General features: G+C 49.4%; 1 protein-coding gene across 1 annotated transcript in view; it reads right to left on the reverse strand.

The window, feature by feature from the left end:
• The window catches only part of MMP24 (matrix metallopeptidase 24), a 744,834-nt gene that overhangs the window by 66,836 nt on the left and 661,068 nt on the right, over positions 1-16,930 (reverse strand). The window lies entirely within an intron of this gene.

The raw sequence follows: 16,930 nt of genomic DNA on the forward strand, positions 1-16,930 counted from the left end.
TGGTATAAAGCCTGTGTTTTGAGTTCTTCCCACGGCTGGGCCCCGCACACTGTGCCTACCCTGTTCCCTCCTACCTTACGAGTAACTACGTGGGTGCTAAAGGCAAAGATAACATTTTTTAAAAAAAAAGGAAAAACCTACCTTCATTCCGTCCTGTGAGACTGTGTCGGGTACAGGAGTCCGTCTTCAGTGTTGATTGATTCAACACTGAAGACGGACTCCTGTTCCCAATGTGGCATGCAGGACGGAATAAAGGTACATTTTTCATTTCAATTTTTAGAATTTTAACATTGCATTTAGCACCCCTCGCTGGTGCTAAAGGTGATATGAACTGAGGCTTGGGCCCTTAACTCGGGTGACGGGGGTTGGCCCGCTGCCTCGGGTCTTATAGTAACAACAAGATAAATATGTAACTGCCAACATACCTGAGTAATGGAGTGACCAGTCCATGTGATTTCTTAAGTAACAAAAACATCACCATGCACACAAATCACCCACTACAAATTATCCACGCAAGTAAAATATATTCCATGAAAAGTACATACCTCCCAACCTTTTTTGTCACAAAGGCGGGTGAAAACACCCGATTTTCTTTTTGGTGGGTGAGAGCCCCATAGAAGTGAATGGGCGAATGAGGGACTTGGCGGGTGATTCATCTGCTTTCAAGGCGGGTGACACCCGCCAAAAGCGGGTGAGTTGAGAGCTATGAAGGTATTGAACAGCACCCTGCTTGGATTTCTCTTATCGCCGAAAATAGTTTTTGTTCATTGGTCAACCTGAGGCCTGCTTTGCTGAGGAAGGGGTAGGACTTCTTCATGGGCATAGGCCTCCTTATGTCTTATAGACGATCTATAAACAATGAGGCTGTCTTGCCTTGAATGTAATTCCCCACTGCCTCATTCCACTTGTGGATGAAATACTACAAAGAATGCTCAGAAGCAACATTTTATTGTGGGGTGAAAAAATTGTGTAAAAGCTTATGATGAACCGTTAGCAGTTAGAAAAACAAATCATCAAGAAGGATCGCTACTTTTTCAAAATCTCAAATGCATACATGCTAACATTCAGAGCCACCTGGGAGGGAGATTTCCACTGGAAAATCGGGAGACCTACATTTCTCCATAGGAATGCATTGGGGCAACAGTAATTTTTGGCAGGAGAATGTGAAAAATAGCAATATTTTTCACCGAAAAATCGGGAGTCTCCCGCCTAAATCGGGAGGGTTGGCATGTATGCAAATGCCTCACGGGCAAAATGCTTCAAATAAAGATACAGAAAGCTTAAAACAGGGCCGTTTCTCTGAAAGGCCAGTGGGTCAGGGATACAGCAAGTTGCATGCTAAAGTTTTTTTTATCTGGAACCTTTGGGCAATCAAGGATAGCAGATTACAAAATATTCCGGATAACAGAATTTCTGAATCTGAATGGCAGAGAGAAAGGGAATTGAGTAAATTCTGTGGATAACAAAGCAGCCCAGATGTATGCTCTTTTTACACCACCATCTGGAATGCTCTGTTTTCCTGACTTTTAAACTTTGGTATCCAGTATCATACAGAATGCAACTTTTAATGGCTATGAGAGGTGCATGGTAATAGAGTGGTCTGCATTGTAGAGTGGTGCATAGCACAGCTACCAGTGTACTTCTGGAAAATACAATGCTGTTTACTCCTATTTGAAGGTTACCACATACTTCGATGTCACCGGGACACTGTTTTTCAATGCTGGAATTCGCTTTTACTTAAGTATGTCTTCAATTCATTTAATTCGATCAAACAGACTCAAGACTAAAACTCCCAGACTGAAGTTGGGGAGAAATGGGACTGTTGCATGGTGTCCCCGATGACATTGAGCCATCTCGTAACCTATATCCTGTTCCCCAAGTGCTTAACTATATTTCAGTGTACTGCCATTTGCACTGTGTGTGATGGGACCCATCTGTCGATTTGGGGCCTCATTATGAGTTTGTGTGTGTTCCCTTTGGAAATACCCCCAAATTCTGTTACCGTTACTGCCCCTTAGTCTGGCAGGAAATCCGCCAAATTAAAAATGGTGGCTTGAAGGAATTGGTCCCAATCATCTTGGAGCATGTAAAATTTGCACTCATTTCACCCATGGTAAATCCTCAATATTTCAGAGGAAAAGGCGAGCAAAGTGATGAGGGTTTTTCCTCTACTTTACCTTTCGCCGTGTGATGATCCTTCAGATGGTGCTACTTCTCCCCAGGGGAGAAGCCCTCTTCATGAGGGAAGGGTTGTGAGGCTGCTAACCAATGTGTTACCCCTGGGAGTGGTAACATGCGGGAGGATTTCATGGAGAGAGTCGCCTCGCCTGGGCATAAGAACGCGATTCGGAGGCACCACCCCTTTGAACCCCAACCCAGAAGGCTGACGATAGGATCTAAACCTTATGGGTCTTAGCTCATGACTCAAACCATGTATTACTGTGAAACATCGAACCACCATGACGGTTTAGGTACTGAGATGAAGAGGCTCTCGAGAACGCTATAAGCGACCGGGAAAAATGCCAGCACAGCTGTAGCCAATGATAGAATATGATATTTTATTTATATCGCGCTCGTACACAGGTGTTGCAGAGCGCGACCAGGCGAATGGGAGGGGAACAGGGGAGAAACAAAAACAGCGATCTTACTAGGCCCAGTGACATTGAGAACGCGCAAGTGCATGGGGAATGGAAAAGAGGGAAAGTGCATGGAATGGGGGAAGAAATCAGAAAGTGCGGAACATAGGAGAGAACAAAATAAATAATAATTCAAATAAATAAATAAAGGTGATAAACAGTGGTAGTGCAGCCAGTAAGTGGCAAAGTGCTAGGTTAGTCAGATAGGGTGTATCTGATAAGTGCAGAAGGAGAGTGGGTGGGGGACTGTATGGGTACAGATACAGGCCCCAGTGCAAGGAGTGGCCAGGAGGCAGTGCGGGAGGGTGGCAGGGTGAGCAGGTACCTGGGCCCGAAGGACAGAGAGTGGCCAGGTGCACAGTGCTGAGAGAGAAAGAAGATCAGCAGGGGAGAAGAGGGGCAAAGGCAGACGCGAAGAGGAAGGTCTTGAGGAGCTTCCGGAACCGTGGATGAAATGATGGTACGTCAGGGCGGGCCCTACTATATCATGGCGTCAGAAAAAAACAAAGGCAAAAGAGTACCAGGAAGGGTACCAAGGAGAGTACAAGAGAGTACTGAGGGGAGAACCAGAGAGTATAAATGAGATGGGGAGAGCAGCTGCAGTGAGAAGGAAATCGAGAACCAGAGAAAGACCGAAGCTGAGAGAACACCCGAAGGCACGCCCGAGAAGCTCGAGCAAGAGACATGGATGGTGTGGTTCAAAGGAACGCACAAAGACGCCTTGTAGGCCGACGGGGTGTTGGCCATGGAGAAAGCCGAAATGAAGAAGGGAATAGGCATCCCGCTTGGAGGTAGAACACCAAATACTATACAACTGAAAGCTGGCAGCCAGTGGGTGAAAGGCAAGCGGAAAAAGAGAAACAGTGGCAGACCACCCCAGTTAACTAGAAGTGCATTGTGTGTAGGATGCAGGAAAAGCATCATACCTATGGGCCGAAAGTCAACTGTACGGAACAATGGAGATTGGGTCATGGTGGTGTGGGTGGAGCAGGCGGTCCAACAACTGCACCGAAACCGCTAACCCTTCCCGTTCACACAGCTACCTACACAGACCTGAACAGTATCCAGAGAGGTGGGGGCTGGACATTTTGTACAGGACAAGAAGGTCGAGTCCCTGGTCTGCTTCTGGACAGCCAGCTGTACAGGGCCCAAGAAGCGAACCACAACGCGAGTGGGAAAAGACAAGTGACTGCCACGAAAACCCAGCCCAAACCGGTGAAGACTCCCACCTCCGAGTACCAGGTAACAGGAAATATTTAAGTCTGGGAGAGGGACAAGGGAAACCTAAAAAGTATCAGAGCACATTAGTAACATCAGGCTGGTGTACAGAACTGTTAACTAAACACATACAAAGATTAAAAACAGTGAAAGTGAAAAGCTAACCCTCACCTTGGCAGTTGTGCTTCAAGTCTGTCAGCACGGCTCTGGAAACCAGATGCCCCTTGAAACATATTCAAGGACTTGCCTTCTCTAGTACATTACGAAGAAACCAAAAGCCTGTCAACGGGTCTTCTGGACAATCATTGATGAGGACAGAGTTCTCAGAAGGTCAGTCGTTGATAGAGATAGAGAGGTCCTCCTGGGCACCTCCTAGAATCATCTTGGGCTGGTCCATTGAGCCAAACAACAATCATCTTCTGTCATCAGTCTGTTACATATTGCTGATTGGGCAACACTAGATACTGCCAAGAGTTCTATCTTTTCAACTCATGACCTTGCCTTCCTCAAGATAGGTTTCAGACTTTTGCTTACAGGGTCTCTTGGCAGCAGTTCATCTATGACGCAGAAAAGGTCTTTATTCACCCAATGCCAGGGCTGTCTGAAATGCAACAGACTGGCCTGGAAATAGGGGAGGCAAAGCCCAAGTAAAATCTCCAACGCCGTAAACAAACCTTGGTGCTGTGATGTAGTCTTGAAGTGTGACATATGGCTCCAAAAAGAACAGGCGAGTAGACCAAAGATTTCAGTTGGTGGAATTGGAGGCCAACGGAACAGCGATGGATACAGGTGGAGGTTGAATGAATACATTCTGTGATCAGCTTACAAGTAGCACAGTCAAAGTAAGGCAGGGAAGTAAAAGAGCATCAGAAATTAGGAAGATCATGGGAAAAACTGTAGGAAACATGGATGAAAAAGGTAGGAGCCACAGAACAAGAAGGACTGATAACAAAGTCAGAGCGGTACTATGAAAGTACAGCGGGAGCGTAACTGGCAACAGGATAGCTGCAACGTGGCGCAGTGAATCAGTCGGGTTATTTTGATGTCCGGGTTGCAGCAAGCTCCTACTCTGGAGCGTAACGTAATGTGCAATACGTGAAGCCATCTTAGGGTTGGCAATGAAGCCTCTGTGGTTGTCATTATGAATTCCACCTATTTAAAAGGGACCACGGGCGATATCGTGTTCTAACAAAATATTATCATTGTCATTTTCTTCACGCTTGAAAATGCAAGGAAATAGAAACCCCTTTTAGACTGTGAACCTTAAAGTGTGGTGCTGGAGAGTTGGGAGGGACTCCGTTGAACAGCTCCATTGTCCCAGTGGGGGCTGACCAAGAGCTGTGCAAAACCTAGAGATTGTGAAAACCTCCATAAGGGAGCTACAAACCTTATTAAGAACAGTGAAAGGCATTGGGGAACCAGCTAGGAGAAGGCAGTCATTCTCCTAGCCCCAGGAGAACTGTATGTGATTATTCTGATTGCCTGTTGGGTTATGGATAACCCAGCACATTAATGGAACTTTTGCTTTGAACAACCTGAGAGGTGTTTGGGTGCTTTGCATTCAGGAGAAGGGAGTCATTCTTCTGGATTACGAAAAGTAGCTGCACTTTATGGTGTTTTGTTATAGTGACAGGGATAGAGTAGGAGCCTTTGTGACCGGGACGGTGCCTTTTTGTTTTGACTCACCTGGACCTCCTGACGACCACCCTAGTTTCTCTCATTTAGCTAGGGGAATCCCCTTAGAGTTTGGGATAGATAGGTTTCGCTTACCATTGAATACCATTTAATAAAAGTCTATTAACCCCTATGGCACCACTTGGTCAGTCTTTCCATTCCTGGTCGCCACAGTCATCACTTGGCGGTGTGTCAAAGTGGTAGAAAATCTGTGACTACCACTTCATTGCTATTTTTTACAGCACCACCAAACTCGTAATGAGGCTCTTAATCCTGTGGCAATACCTGAATGATTAAACTCAGCAGGTTTGCAGGAGTACCAAGAAAACAAATAATCTACCCTAAATTATACATTAATTTCTCTTTTACATAGTCCTTATGGAAAACATGACTGAATTTTCACTTCACAGCACAGGTCGAAAACTCCTGCCTAGTTCCCTAACTCAAGGCATCTTCCAGTCGACCCCAAAGACAGGACAAATCATCCCTCTACTAAAGAAACGCAATCTGGATCCTGATAACCTAGGCAACTATTGCCCCATCACCCATCTTCCCTTCCTAGGTAAGAAGATTGAGAAAGCGGTAACAGCCCAACTTCAGCAACACATCGACACCAACAATCTCCTCCAAATCTACCAATCCATGTTCAGACCCAGATGCAGCATGGAGACGGCAACCATACAGGTGGTCGACAACGCCCTCAACATCCTTGAAGACAGCCACCACTGCCTCCTCATTCTACTTGACCTCTCGGCCGCTTTTGACATAGTAGACTATCAGGTGCTAATGGACACGCTACATCGGTGCATCGAAATCAGCCACCTTGTCGTATGCTGGTTCATGTCCTACATACCAGGAATGGGGTATGTCTTATTAGTCAAACAATTGTGGTTTGAATTGATCTGCCTAGGGGAGCCACCACAAGACTAAGGCCCTCATTACAACCTTGGCGGAGGACCATGGTGCTATTAGCACCCTGGTCCATGCCGCTAAGGCTACGATTCCGCCATGGTGGATGGCGGAATTACCGCCCCAGTACAAGGTGAGTGGGGCGGTAATTCCCCATTCACCAACGGCCCCTTCCCCATTCCCATTTTTGCCCCATAGGGCATAATGGGAATGGGGAAGGCGATAATTACGGCACCGTAAATTACGGTTGCCGTAATTATCGCCAAGGTCCCTTAGCGGGTTGGTTTTTAACGCCTGCAAAAAGCAGGCGTTAAAGTCACCATCCCGCTAAGGGACTTTGTAATCAGGCGGTAAGTGTTTAACGGCGCCGACCCTCTTTACGGCGCCGTTAAACACTTACCGCCTGGGTTGTAATGAGGGCCTAAATCTAGGTAGAAGAAGACATCATCAGAGAAAATTTTGCAACAACATGTATTTTTATGGTGGCCTTCTCAGATTGGGTGTATCAACAATTGTATTACTGTTTTTAGTAGCAAACAGTAGAGACATCACATGTTAATTACTTGGTTCTTGACAGATTGGCATGTGTTTTGCTGAGTGTAGTGATACATAAAACACAAAACAATATAAACACAACGGTGAGCAATACAATGTGTGAGATCCTCAGATTTTTTAAAACGCGGAATGTGTGAACATTGTTATTAATGCAATGAAACATTCGTCGAGCATTTTGACAAAATTAGAAGCAAAAAATAAAAATAAAACATAGTACAATCGTGTAACAAAAACATTGTGTGTGTGTGTGTGTATGTGTCCTTGTTCATGACCAAACATAGGTCAGTCCTTGTTCATGACCTAACATAGGTCAGGCTTAAGGAGAAAAGTGACCAATCCTGGGTCTACGTCAGGGAGAAATCCTTAGATAGAAATGAGACTCTACAAACAGGAAGTTTCGGCTGCCATTCAGGGCGCCTTCTTCTGGACCTTGGATCGTGTATCACTAAGAGAAGAACACATAAACATGCTTACTATAGATAAAAATGTTGTGGGGAGAAAACCCAAAGTGTGGGCTATAAAGTAGTGGGCATACCCATAAGTGGGAAGGCAGATTACTTCTATTCTGGAGCGAGCAACACTATGGGCCTCATTACAGGTCGGGCGGTCCAGAATTAACAGTGGCGTTAAACCCGCTGCCACTGTTAATTCTGGACTGCCCGATCCCAAGTCCTGCAGGCGGGAGGTGATGTTCCCGGCAGGTCTGACCTGGCGGGTTGAATACCTCCTGCCTGCAGGCAGACGTGGAAACACCAAAACCATCACGAGATGGTCCCGGTGTTTCCACTTCCCCATTCCCATTCCCATTGAGTCCTATGGGACTCAATGGGAATGGGGACTTACCGAATTCCGCCTCCGGAATTCCCGGGACACCAGGGTCGTAATGCCCTGGTATTTCCGGGAGTCACAGAGGCAGAATGGTAATACGAATCCGGCGGTAACCAGACAGTTTTACAACCTCGGTTACCGCCAGACTCGTAATAAAGCCCTATGTCCCTTTGAGATGGATTGGAGGTTGAACTTCTACCATGCTTCTTTGTGGTTGAGGGCGTTGCTGACGTTGGTGTTATTTTGAACTTTGTCAACCACTTAATGTGATCTTGGCTGTGCTGGTATTCAATTAAATGAGGTACCAGTGGAGCAGTTTGTACCTTTCAAAATATCCTGGACCAATGTTCTCCTATCCTTTTGTTAACTTGTCTCTTGCTTTGACCCATGTCTGTCGTCTTGCAGTTGGAGAAATGTCTTAAGGTCCAGTCCTTTCCTGCCACTCTTAGTGAATTTGTATACAGAGCATGACACGCAGGGGTGGTGCCCCAAAATGTCTCTAAGATTTCAGAAGGCGATCCTGGCCTGTTTCTTGGACAGTCTGGCATGCATGAGGTAATCACTGAGTTTTTTGGACCGTTTAAGGGCCATCATAGGATTTGGTTTGTTCTGCAGACTAAGTTTTATCCATTTGATCTTAGTAGTATCTGGGTCGATGGTGGTGACACAGGTAATGACGCTTTCATCTGGACCTCGGGTTTTGGGTTGAAGATATGTTTCTCTTGGGGTATAGAGGGATCTCTTGCAGGTATTTTCCAAACGTTTTTTGGGGTACCCGCGGGCTTGCAACCTATCTTCCAGTTGTTGGGTGTGTTTTCTGTATTATGAGGAACTGGTCAAACGGTAAACTTTCCTTGAGATTCTTTAGGTGACTGCTTCTGTAGTGAAGCAGTGTGTTGCGGTCAGTGTCCTTTTTGTATAATCTGCAGGCTAATTTGGCATCTGGTACCATGATGGTCAGGTCAAGGAAACAAATGGCTCCCGCGTTACTGGTGATGGTGAATTTTATTTTGGGGGTTTGAGAGTTCAGCCAATCGTGGAATTCAGTGAGTGCCGAAGGTGTACCTTTCCAGATGAAAATTATATTGTCTGTCGTGGTTATCCCAATGTGGTCATATAGATGAAATGTACCTTGGTTTGATTTCCCAGACTCATCTATCTGTGGGTCTCTTTGTTGCAGCCGGTGTCCAACCATCCTCATTTGGGCCCACCTAATATACACCACTATTATGAAACCAGGGGTTTGCTCTCTTTCCCCGTGTATTTCCCAGTCAGGCAACCATAGGCTAGCATACTGGGCGAGCTCTCGTCTCCTACACAGCATAGGCGCCAGCGCCCCCACTCCCTTGCCTGAGGGACATCTCTGCCACTTTGATTATACCTTCTGCTGCAACTATCAGCACCCGGCCCCCTCTTTAACTTTTTTTATTTGTATTCTTCCTGCCCTTTTGGCGTGCAAACCCTTATATGCCCCTGCCCCCACTACCGACAGTACACTGGGGCATTCTGCCATGCCTTTTGAGCAGATTCACTGTCACTCTGTCAGCCAGCATCTGCTCAACATGCCTGTTAACTAGTTTCTATGACAACACAGTACACAATCCTGAGCATTGGGATCGTTGTACACGCATGCGCAGCCTCACCCGGCCCTAAGTCACTGGCACCTGGCGCATGCACAGCTCGACTGCCACCATCATCTATGCTGGCACGGGCTGCAGTGACTCACCTGCAGCTGCATGCGCCCCTTGTGCTCCGATCCCCTACATGCTATACTGGTAAGCTGTCGCCACACAAGCACGTTCTACCTCCCAATCGTGGGACTAGACTTTCACTCACCAACCATGTACGACATCTTTATTATGTTGCAGTTAACTTTCAACCAAACACACGCGTGGAGCTTGTTGGGAGGTTTCCAGAGCTCCCACTCGCGATCCCCGTAAGCCCCCAAGCAAGTACACAAGGACACAGAGACATCCGTCTGGCTCGGGCTTCCCGGTCGCACTGTCGCGGCCAGGAACGCCACCTTTATTTATACTGCACGTGGCGGCGTGCAACGTCACGCCGCCGCGTGCACTTCCCTTAAAGGGGCAGCGCCACACTGCTCCTTTTTCATGAGGACAAACAAACACAACTTTATTACTCTACTAAATTAACCACATAACATATGAATCATAACTTTCAAAACATCCCCAACACACCCCTTTATTTACAACCGCCCTGGATCCCCTTAAGTAATACTATGACCCACGGGCCGCTCATGATACATGTCGCAAAACGTAATCGCTGAGGTAAGCGGGTTTCCCTCGCCCAGCCCTCTGGGGGTACCTCCCGCTTACCTCCGGCATGGGGAGTCCATCCGATGGCCTTCCCCTGGCGGGAGACACGGGTGTTGATGACGGGCCTCCTCCGTCCTCAGGTACCTCCGTCAAGTCCGGGTCCAGGGGAGGCTCAGTCCTGGGGCCCCCTAGCTTCTTGAAGAAGGTCACATTCCGGGTAACAGCCAACCTCCCGTCTGAGGCAGTTACCATGGACCCCTTGACGGCCACCACATCGAGCGGCTCAGGTTCGTAGGGGAGAGAGAGCTTTCCGTGGGGATGCCTGTTCCTGATGAGTACCTCATCCCCCGGCTCCAGTCGCTGCGGATGCAGCCCTCGCCGAACATTCTCCTGTTCGATCCGCATCCGGCGGTCCATCTCAACCTGTTGGTCATCACCACCCCAGGCGCCTTCTCCCCCACCTCGGGCAGCAGTCCACGGGGGCACCGCTTAAACAGGGCTTCCGCGGGTGCCACGCCAGTGGATGCATGGGGGGTGGTGCGATACACCCGCAGGAATTGGTACAGGGCTCTCGGCAGACACTGGCCCTGGCCCTGGGCTATTCTGAAGGTCTTGTTCAGTGTCCTCATCAGCCTCTCGGCTTCTCCATTAGCCCTCGGCCATAGCGGGGTGATCTTCCTGTGCTGTACCCCGTACCCTTACATCAGTTCTGAGAACCGCTCGCTTTGGAACAGCGCACAGTTGTTGGAGCACAAAGTGTGGGGGAATCTGTGGGCTGCAAACACCTTCTCGATGGCGACCACCACATGTTCGAACGCCACCGACTCCACGAACTCCACCTCTGGGTACCGAGAATATTCATCCACGACCACCAGGAAGTGGGTACCAAGGGTCGTAGACCCACAGTCCGCGTGCACCATTTTCCAGGGCCGCGTACCCCGAGGCATCGCCTCTATAGCCGGCTCTCTTTGCAGAGGGGAGGCCGCCTGACACCAGACACATGCCGCCCCAAAGTCCTCAACCCTGCGTTCCAGTTCGGGGAACCACACTTTGAGCCGCAGTCTGGCCTTGGTTTTCGCGTCGCCCTGGTGTCCATGGTGGGCCAGGGAGATCACTTCTTTGACTTTCGACTGGGGCACCACAATACGATCACCTCTCAGCAGCAGACCGGAAGCTGAAAACGACAGCTCCTCCCTCACCCTCCAGAGTTGCTCCAGTCCGATCTTAGCCTCCTGGGTGCGCCCGGCCAGGGATTCCAGCACTGTCTTCCAAGAGCCCTGCTGCATGGCCTGTTTCAGGATCTGGAAACATTCGTCCTGCGCCGCCGCCGCCTCCAGATCTTCCAGGGGCATGGCATTTGGGGTAGCCGCCTCCACCACCAAGCAAACATGGTCGTCCGCTTCCTCGGCACATGTGTCTGGGTCCTCCCCTCCATACACGCTTGGGTGCCTGGACAGGTAGTCCGCCGCGTTGTTCACCCCTGGCCAATACACCAGAGTAACCCCATATTCCAGGAGCGCCAACATCCACCTCTCTATCCTTGCTGGGGGCTTAGGTGATGACCCTGCTAGGATTGGAAGCAGAGGTTTGTGGTCCATCATGACCGTCACTGGGCGGCCCAGGACATAGAGCCTGAAATGCCTGCAGCCCCACAACACCGCCAGTACCTCCCGTTCGATTTGGGAGTACCGCTGTTCCGTGTCAGACAGCGCCTTACTGGCGTAGGCCACCGGATGGACACCACCGTGTGTGTTAGAACAGCTCCCAGGCCAAAAGGACTAGCGTCCACAACGATCTACGATGGCAGAGCTGGATTGAAAAAAGCCATGGTGTCATCAGCCGTCAGCGCACTCCTGATATCATCAAAAGCCGCTTGTTCAAGGGGGCCCCACTGCCAGCTCGTGTCCTTCTTTGTAAGGGCCCTCAGGGGCTCCGATCTGGAGGCCATGTTTTGGATGAAACGGCCACAGTAAGTCACCATGCCGAGGAAACTCCTCACATCGGACACGGATTCAGGTGTTTGAGCTTTCTTAATGTCCTGGACTTTCCTTGGATCCGGCGACACGCCCCCCTACTTGAATACAAATCCAAAGAACTCTATGGACAGGCACAGAAATTCACATTTCTCCCTGTGGAGGGTGAGGCCAAGCAGTCTTTCAAATGCAGTCTTTCAAATGCCCTTGCCAGCCTGCGCAGGTGGTCGACTTCAGTCCTGGCAAACAATAGGATATCATCACTAATGTTCAAGGCGCCCTCCATATCAGCAAGGGCGCCCCGGATGATATTCTGAAATACCTCAGCCGCTGATGATACACCAAAACGGAGCCTCTTATAGCGATAGAGCCCCCGGTGGGTGGTGATGTAATGTACCTTGACTCCGGGTGTAAGACCACCTGTTGGTAGCCGGCCCGGAGATCGAGTTTGGAGAAAAACCGAGCACCCTGCACCTCCGCAATGATGTCGTCAATCGTTGGAGTGAGGTGTTGTTGGGTAGCCTCATATCGACACAAATACGGACGGAATCAGGTAGCTTCGGCTTCCTTGCCACCACAATTGGGGAGACCCACAGAGTTGGACCCTCCACCTTCTCGATGATGTCCAAGTTCACAAGATCGTCCAACTCTTTATCCACCTGCTCCCGAAGATGAAAGGGCACCCTCCGATGTTTGAGGGCAATGGGCTGCACAGACTCATCTATATGAAGCCTCATAGGGTCACCAGCCATTTGTCCGATTCCGTTGAACAAAGCAGCGTACTTGTCCAGGAGGTCGTTGATGTCCTCCAGATACACCGAATATGCAAAACTGACGATGCTGAGGGCCTCTGCTGCAGCGCAACTCAGGAGAGTGTTTGTGCTCACCAGAGTTACATAGAAGCGTGCAGTGATCTGCGAACCATCATGATCTACCTTCGCTACAAAGGTACCGTCCAGCGGGAGAGGTTCCAAACCTCCAAAGGCAAAGATGCGGGCCTTCGGCTGACCAGCTTGGGAGGCATGTCCATTGCGTCATAGTGTCCACGGGCCATCACATTGACCGATGCACCTGTATCCACGAGGACTGGGACCGGTGATTTGTTGACCTTTACCATACACCTTGGCTGCCGCCTGGCCTTCAATTGGAGGGCACCCACACTAGATACAAAGAAAACATTCTCTTCATCTTCTTCCTTCTCCTCTTCCACTGGGGGACCCTCTTCGCTTTGGCCAACCTGAGCTACACTCGGTGGGCGATTCTGGCGAAGGAACACAGACCGGACCGGGCCTCCGGGCACCATCACAGGCAGGGCTGCCTTGCACACCCAGGAGAAGTGATCTGCCAGGCCACACCTGCCGCATGTCTTCCCAGCCGCAGGACACTCAGCCGGGTGGGGTAGGTCATACCCACACTTCTGGCACGACTCCCGAGCTCTTCCACCTCTGTCACGGAGGCCAGATCCAGCTCTTCTGGCGCCTCTTCCACCTCGCCACATGGCACACACCTCCTCAGTCTTGACCGGACGTGTGCCAGCCTCCATCCTGGACGCCCGGGCTTGGACACTTCGTGGCAGCATCCCAGCTCAAGGATGCGGGCCAGCGTGGTACCGAGCTCCCTCAGCACCTGTCGTCTTAGTTTGCCTGAGGAGCACGCCTGTATGAGCATCGTACAGATCATGTCATCCGCATCAACCCATGCACATGCCAACGACAGGTGTCTAAGGCGGCCGTAAAAAGTGCCTAAAGTCTCATCCTCCTTCTGCTTTGCGGACAACATTGCAAACCTTTCAGAGTCCACATTGGCCAGGGGCAGAAAATTAGCCTGGAGGGACTCGAAAATTTCCTGGACCTCAGGTCCTGCCGAATAAAGCATGGTGGCCAGCTTGCTGTCATCGTCCGTCTCCATAGTGGCCCTGAAATACATATTGAGGCGGTCCACCCACTTCTTCCATCTGGGCCCCAGACTGGATGATGGGCCTGAGACATCGAACTCGGGAATCGGCTGCAAAGCCGCTGGGGTCCGTGGTTGGGCCACGACAGGAGGCGGCTGCTGAACAACAGGTGGTGCCGCTAGTGGAGCCTGAGGCAGTGGAGCCCGAGGTGCTGCTGGGGCCTGAGGCTGCACCGGAAGTTGGGGCTGGGCTGGAGGCTGCTGTTGGTCTGCAGGTTGCCCGCCGTCCTGATCACCATGCCCGTTCATGGGTTAGAGGGCACAGGCACCCCCAGCGTGGATCTTGGGGGTCGCAACTCACTCCCACCACAGCACAGGCTTGACACCCACACAGGCAATACAGAGTCCAACCTGGCAGTGATGATGATGGTAGGGCTGTCACCCCCACAGAATGTCCCATGCACCGACACAGCAGCTAGACATGATGATGAAGAGGATGATGAGATGTAGAAGTCCTCAGCTGCAGCAGCTTGGAATGATGATGAAGTGGATAAAGAAAGATGAATCCCCAGCTGCACTGGTGATGTGTTCATGTACAGATGCCCCAAGAATTGAGCCAAGGAGATAATGGGCTAAGAAGGCCCAGCCATTTCAGCCCTTCACCTCGCTTACACTCGACATAGGAAGCTCAGAAATCAAGAAAAGTCCAAAATGCTGGCATAGGATTGCAGGTATACCTGCCTGCTAGCAGTAGTTCCAAAAATTTGACCTGGATGCCTCTCACCGTTCGCCCTAGAGCTCGGCGGGTATCCAGGGCCGAAATCTAAAATGGCCGCCTGCCGCATGGTGGATGCACTGCTCACAGCGTGAAACGAAACTCATCAAAATTCCGCTTTGGGAAAAAGAATTGAAAGTTACTGTCACCGCCGGGCCCAGGCATTACCCCGACCTCGTCGCCACTGTTGGGAGGTTTCCAGAGTTCCCACTTGCGATCCCCGTAAGCCCCCAAGCACACACACAAGGAAACGGAGACATCCGTCTGGCTCGGGCTTCCCGGTGGCACTGTCGCGGCCGGGATCGCCCCCTTTATTTATACTGCACGCGGCGGCGTGCAACATCACGCCACCGCGTGCGCTTCCCTTAAAGGGGCAGCGCCACAGAGCTAAACTGTTACATTACCGAATTTGCTCTTCACCATTCTGGGAACATCTACATCTACGAAGTCGCAGGTATTTATCCCTGCATTTTCACAAATAGGGAGCGTGGCACAGCCCCTCTGCCCACATAAACCTTTTCATGTTTTTTACCATGTCCTGTTTTATGAAGAGACTCGTGCTCCTAGCCTCATGGATCTATATTATCCATCTGTCTTTTCAACAGAGCCAGTTTGTACACAAGACGAGTCTCCCGCACATTCCACATCAAGGTGCATCGCTCCACACATTCCACATAAAGGTGCATCGCTATAGTGGCTCATTATTCCTTGATGCCCCCAGTGTGTACGAGTACCAACTAGTAACAGAAGGTGCCACAACAAACAGCTACCCACCTATACACGCATAAGATGTGCTTAGTTGTAAAAAGTGCTACTTAACATTTCGGTCAATACATTGACCGACATGTTAAGTAGCACTTTTTACAACTAAGCACATCTAATGCGTGTATAGGTGGGTAGCTGTTTGTTGTGGCACCTTCTGTTACTTGTTTAAATCAGTTCTCAGCCACACAGCCCCCTAAAAAAGAGGACACCTTAGCTCTAACTACTTGTATTTCTCGAGTACCAACTATACATACTCCTTCACCTCCCTGGGTTACACACAAGGTTAGTGTTGATCTCTCCGGAATAGAAGTATTCCACCTTCCCACTTATGGGTACACCCACCACTTCATAGCCCACACTTTGGGTTTTCTCCCCACAACTTCTTTATCTATAATAAGTATTTTGTGTGTTCTTCTCTTAGTGATACACAAACCAAGGCCCAGAAGAAAGTGCTCTGAACTGTAGCTGAAACGTCTAAGGACCCAGCAACTTCCTGTTTGCAGAGTCCCATTTCTATCTAGGGATTTCTCCCCGACATAGATCCAGGATTGGTCACTTTTCTTCTGCAGTCTGACCTATGTTAATTCATGAACAAGGACACATACCCACACAATGTTTTTGTTACACGATTGCACAGTGTTTTATTTTTTGCATCTAATTTTGTGAAAATGCTCTACGAACGTTTCATTGCATTAATAACAATCTTCACACATTCCGCTTTTGAACAAATCTGTGGGTCTCAGACACTGTATTGCGGACCACTGTGTTTATATTGTTCTGTGTTTTATGTATCACTAGACTCAGCAAAACATATGCTAATCTGCCAAGAATTAAGTAATTAGCATGTGATGCCTCAATTGTTTGCTACTAAAAACAGTAATAAAATTATTGATGCGGCCAATTGGAGAAGGCCACCATAAAAATAAATCTTGTAGCTGCATTTCCTTTGCTCATGTCCTCTTGTACCTAGATTTAGTCTTGTGGTGGTTCCCCTAGGCAGATCAATTCAAGCCACAATTGTTTGACTAATAGCACATATCCCATTTCTGGTTTTTCGATTTTTTAAGCGGAGGGACTCTTCTTGTTTCATATAAGAAAACTCTGACAGCTTGGTATCAGCTTTCCCTCCTGCGGAAAGTCAACCCTCCCTCCCTCCAGACAGATTTAGATCCCCCGTTCAAGCACTGGTTCTATCCCGCCTGCATGGGGTAAATGCCCTCCCCGAAGGCCTCCTGTCGTCCCCCCTTATGCCCTTGAGAAGTATCCGACAAGCGGCCACTTGCCTCATCAAGGGTCTACACAGCTATGACCACATCGTCCTGGCCCTCATCGACCTTCACTGGCTCCCACTGCACGCACAAATCACCTTCAAGTCTTGCTGCATTATCTATAAGGCAGTCTCCCTCAAGTCAATCAGCTACCTCGCAG

Source organism: Ambystoma mexicanum, chromosome 3p, assembly GCF_040938575.1.
Source record: "Ambystoma mexicanum isolate Mex_15411 chromosome 3p, UKY_AmexF1_1, whole genome shotgun sequence".
Classification (NCBI taxonomy): Eukaryota; Metazoa; Chordata; class Amphibia; order Caudata; family Ambystomatidae; genus Ambystoma; species Ambystoma mexicanum.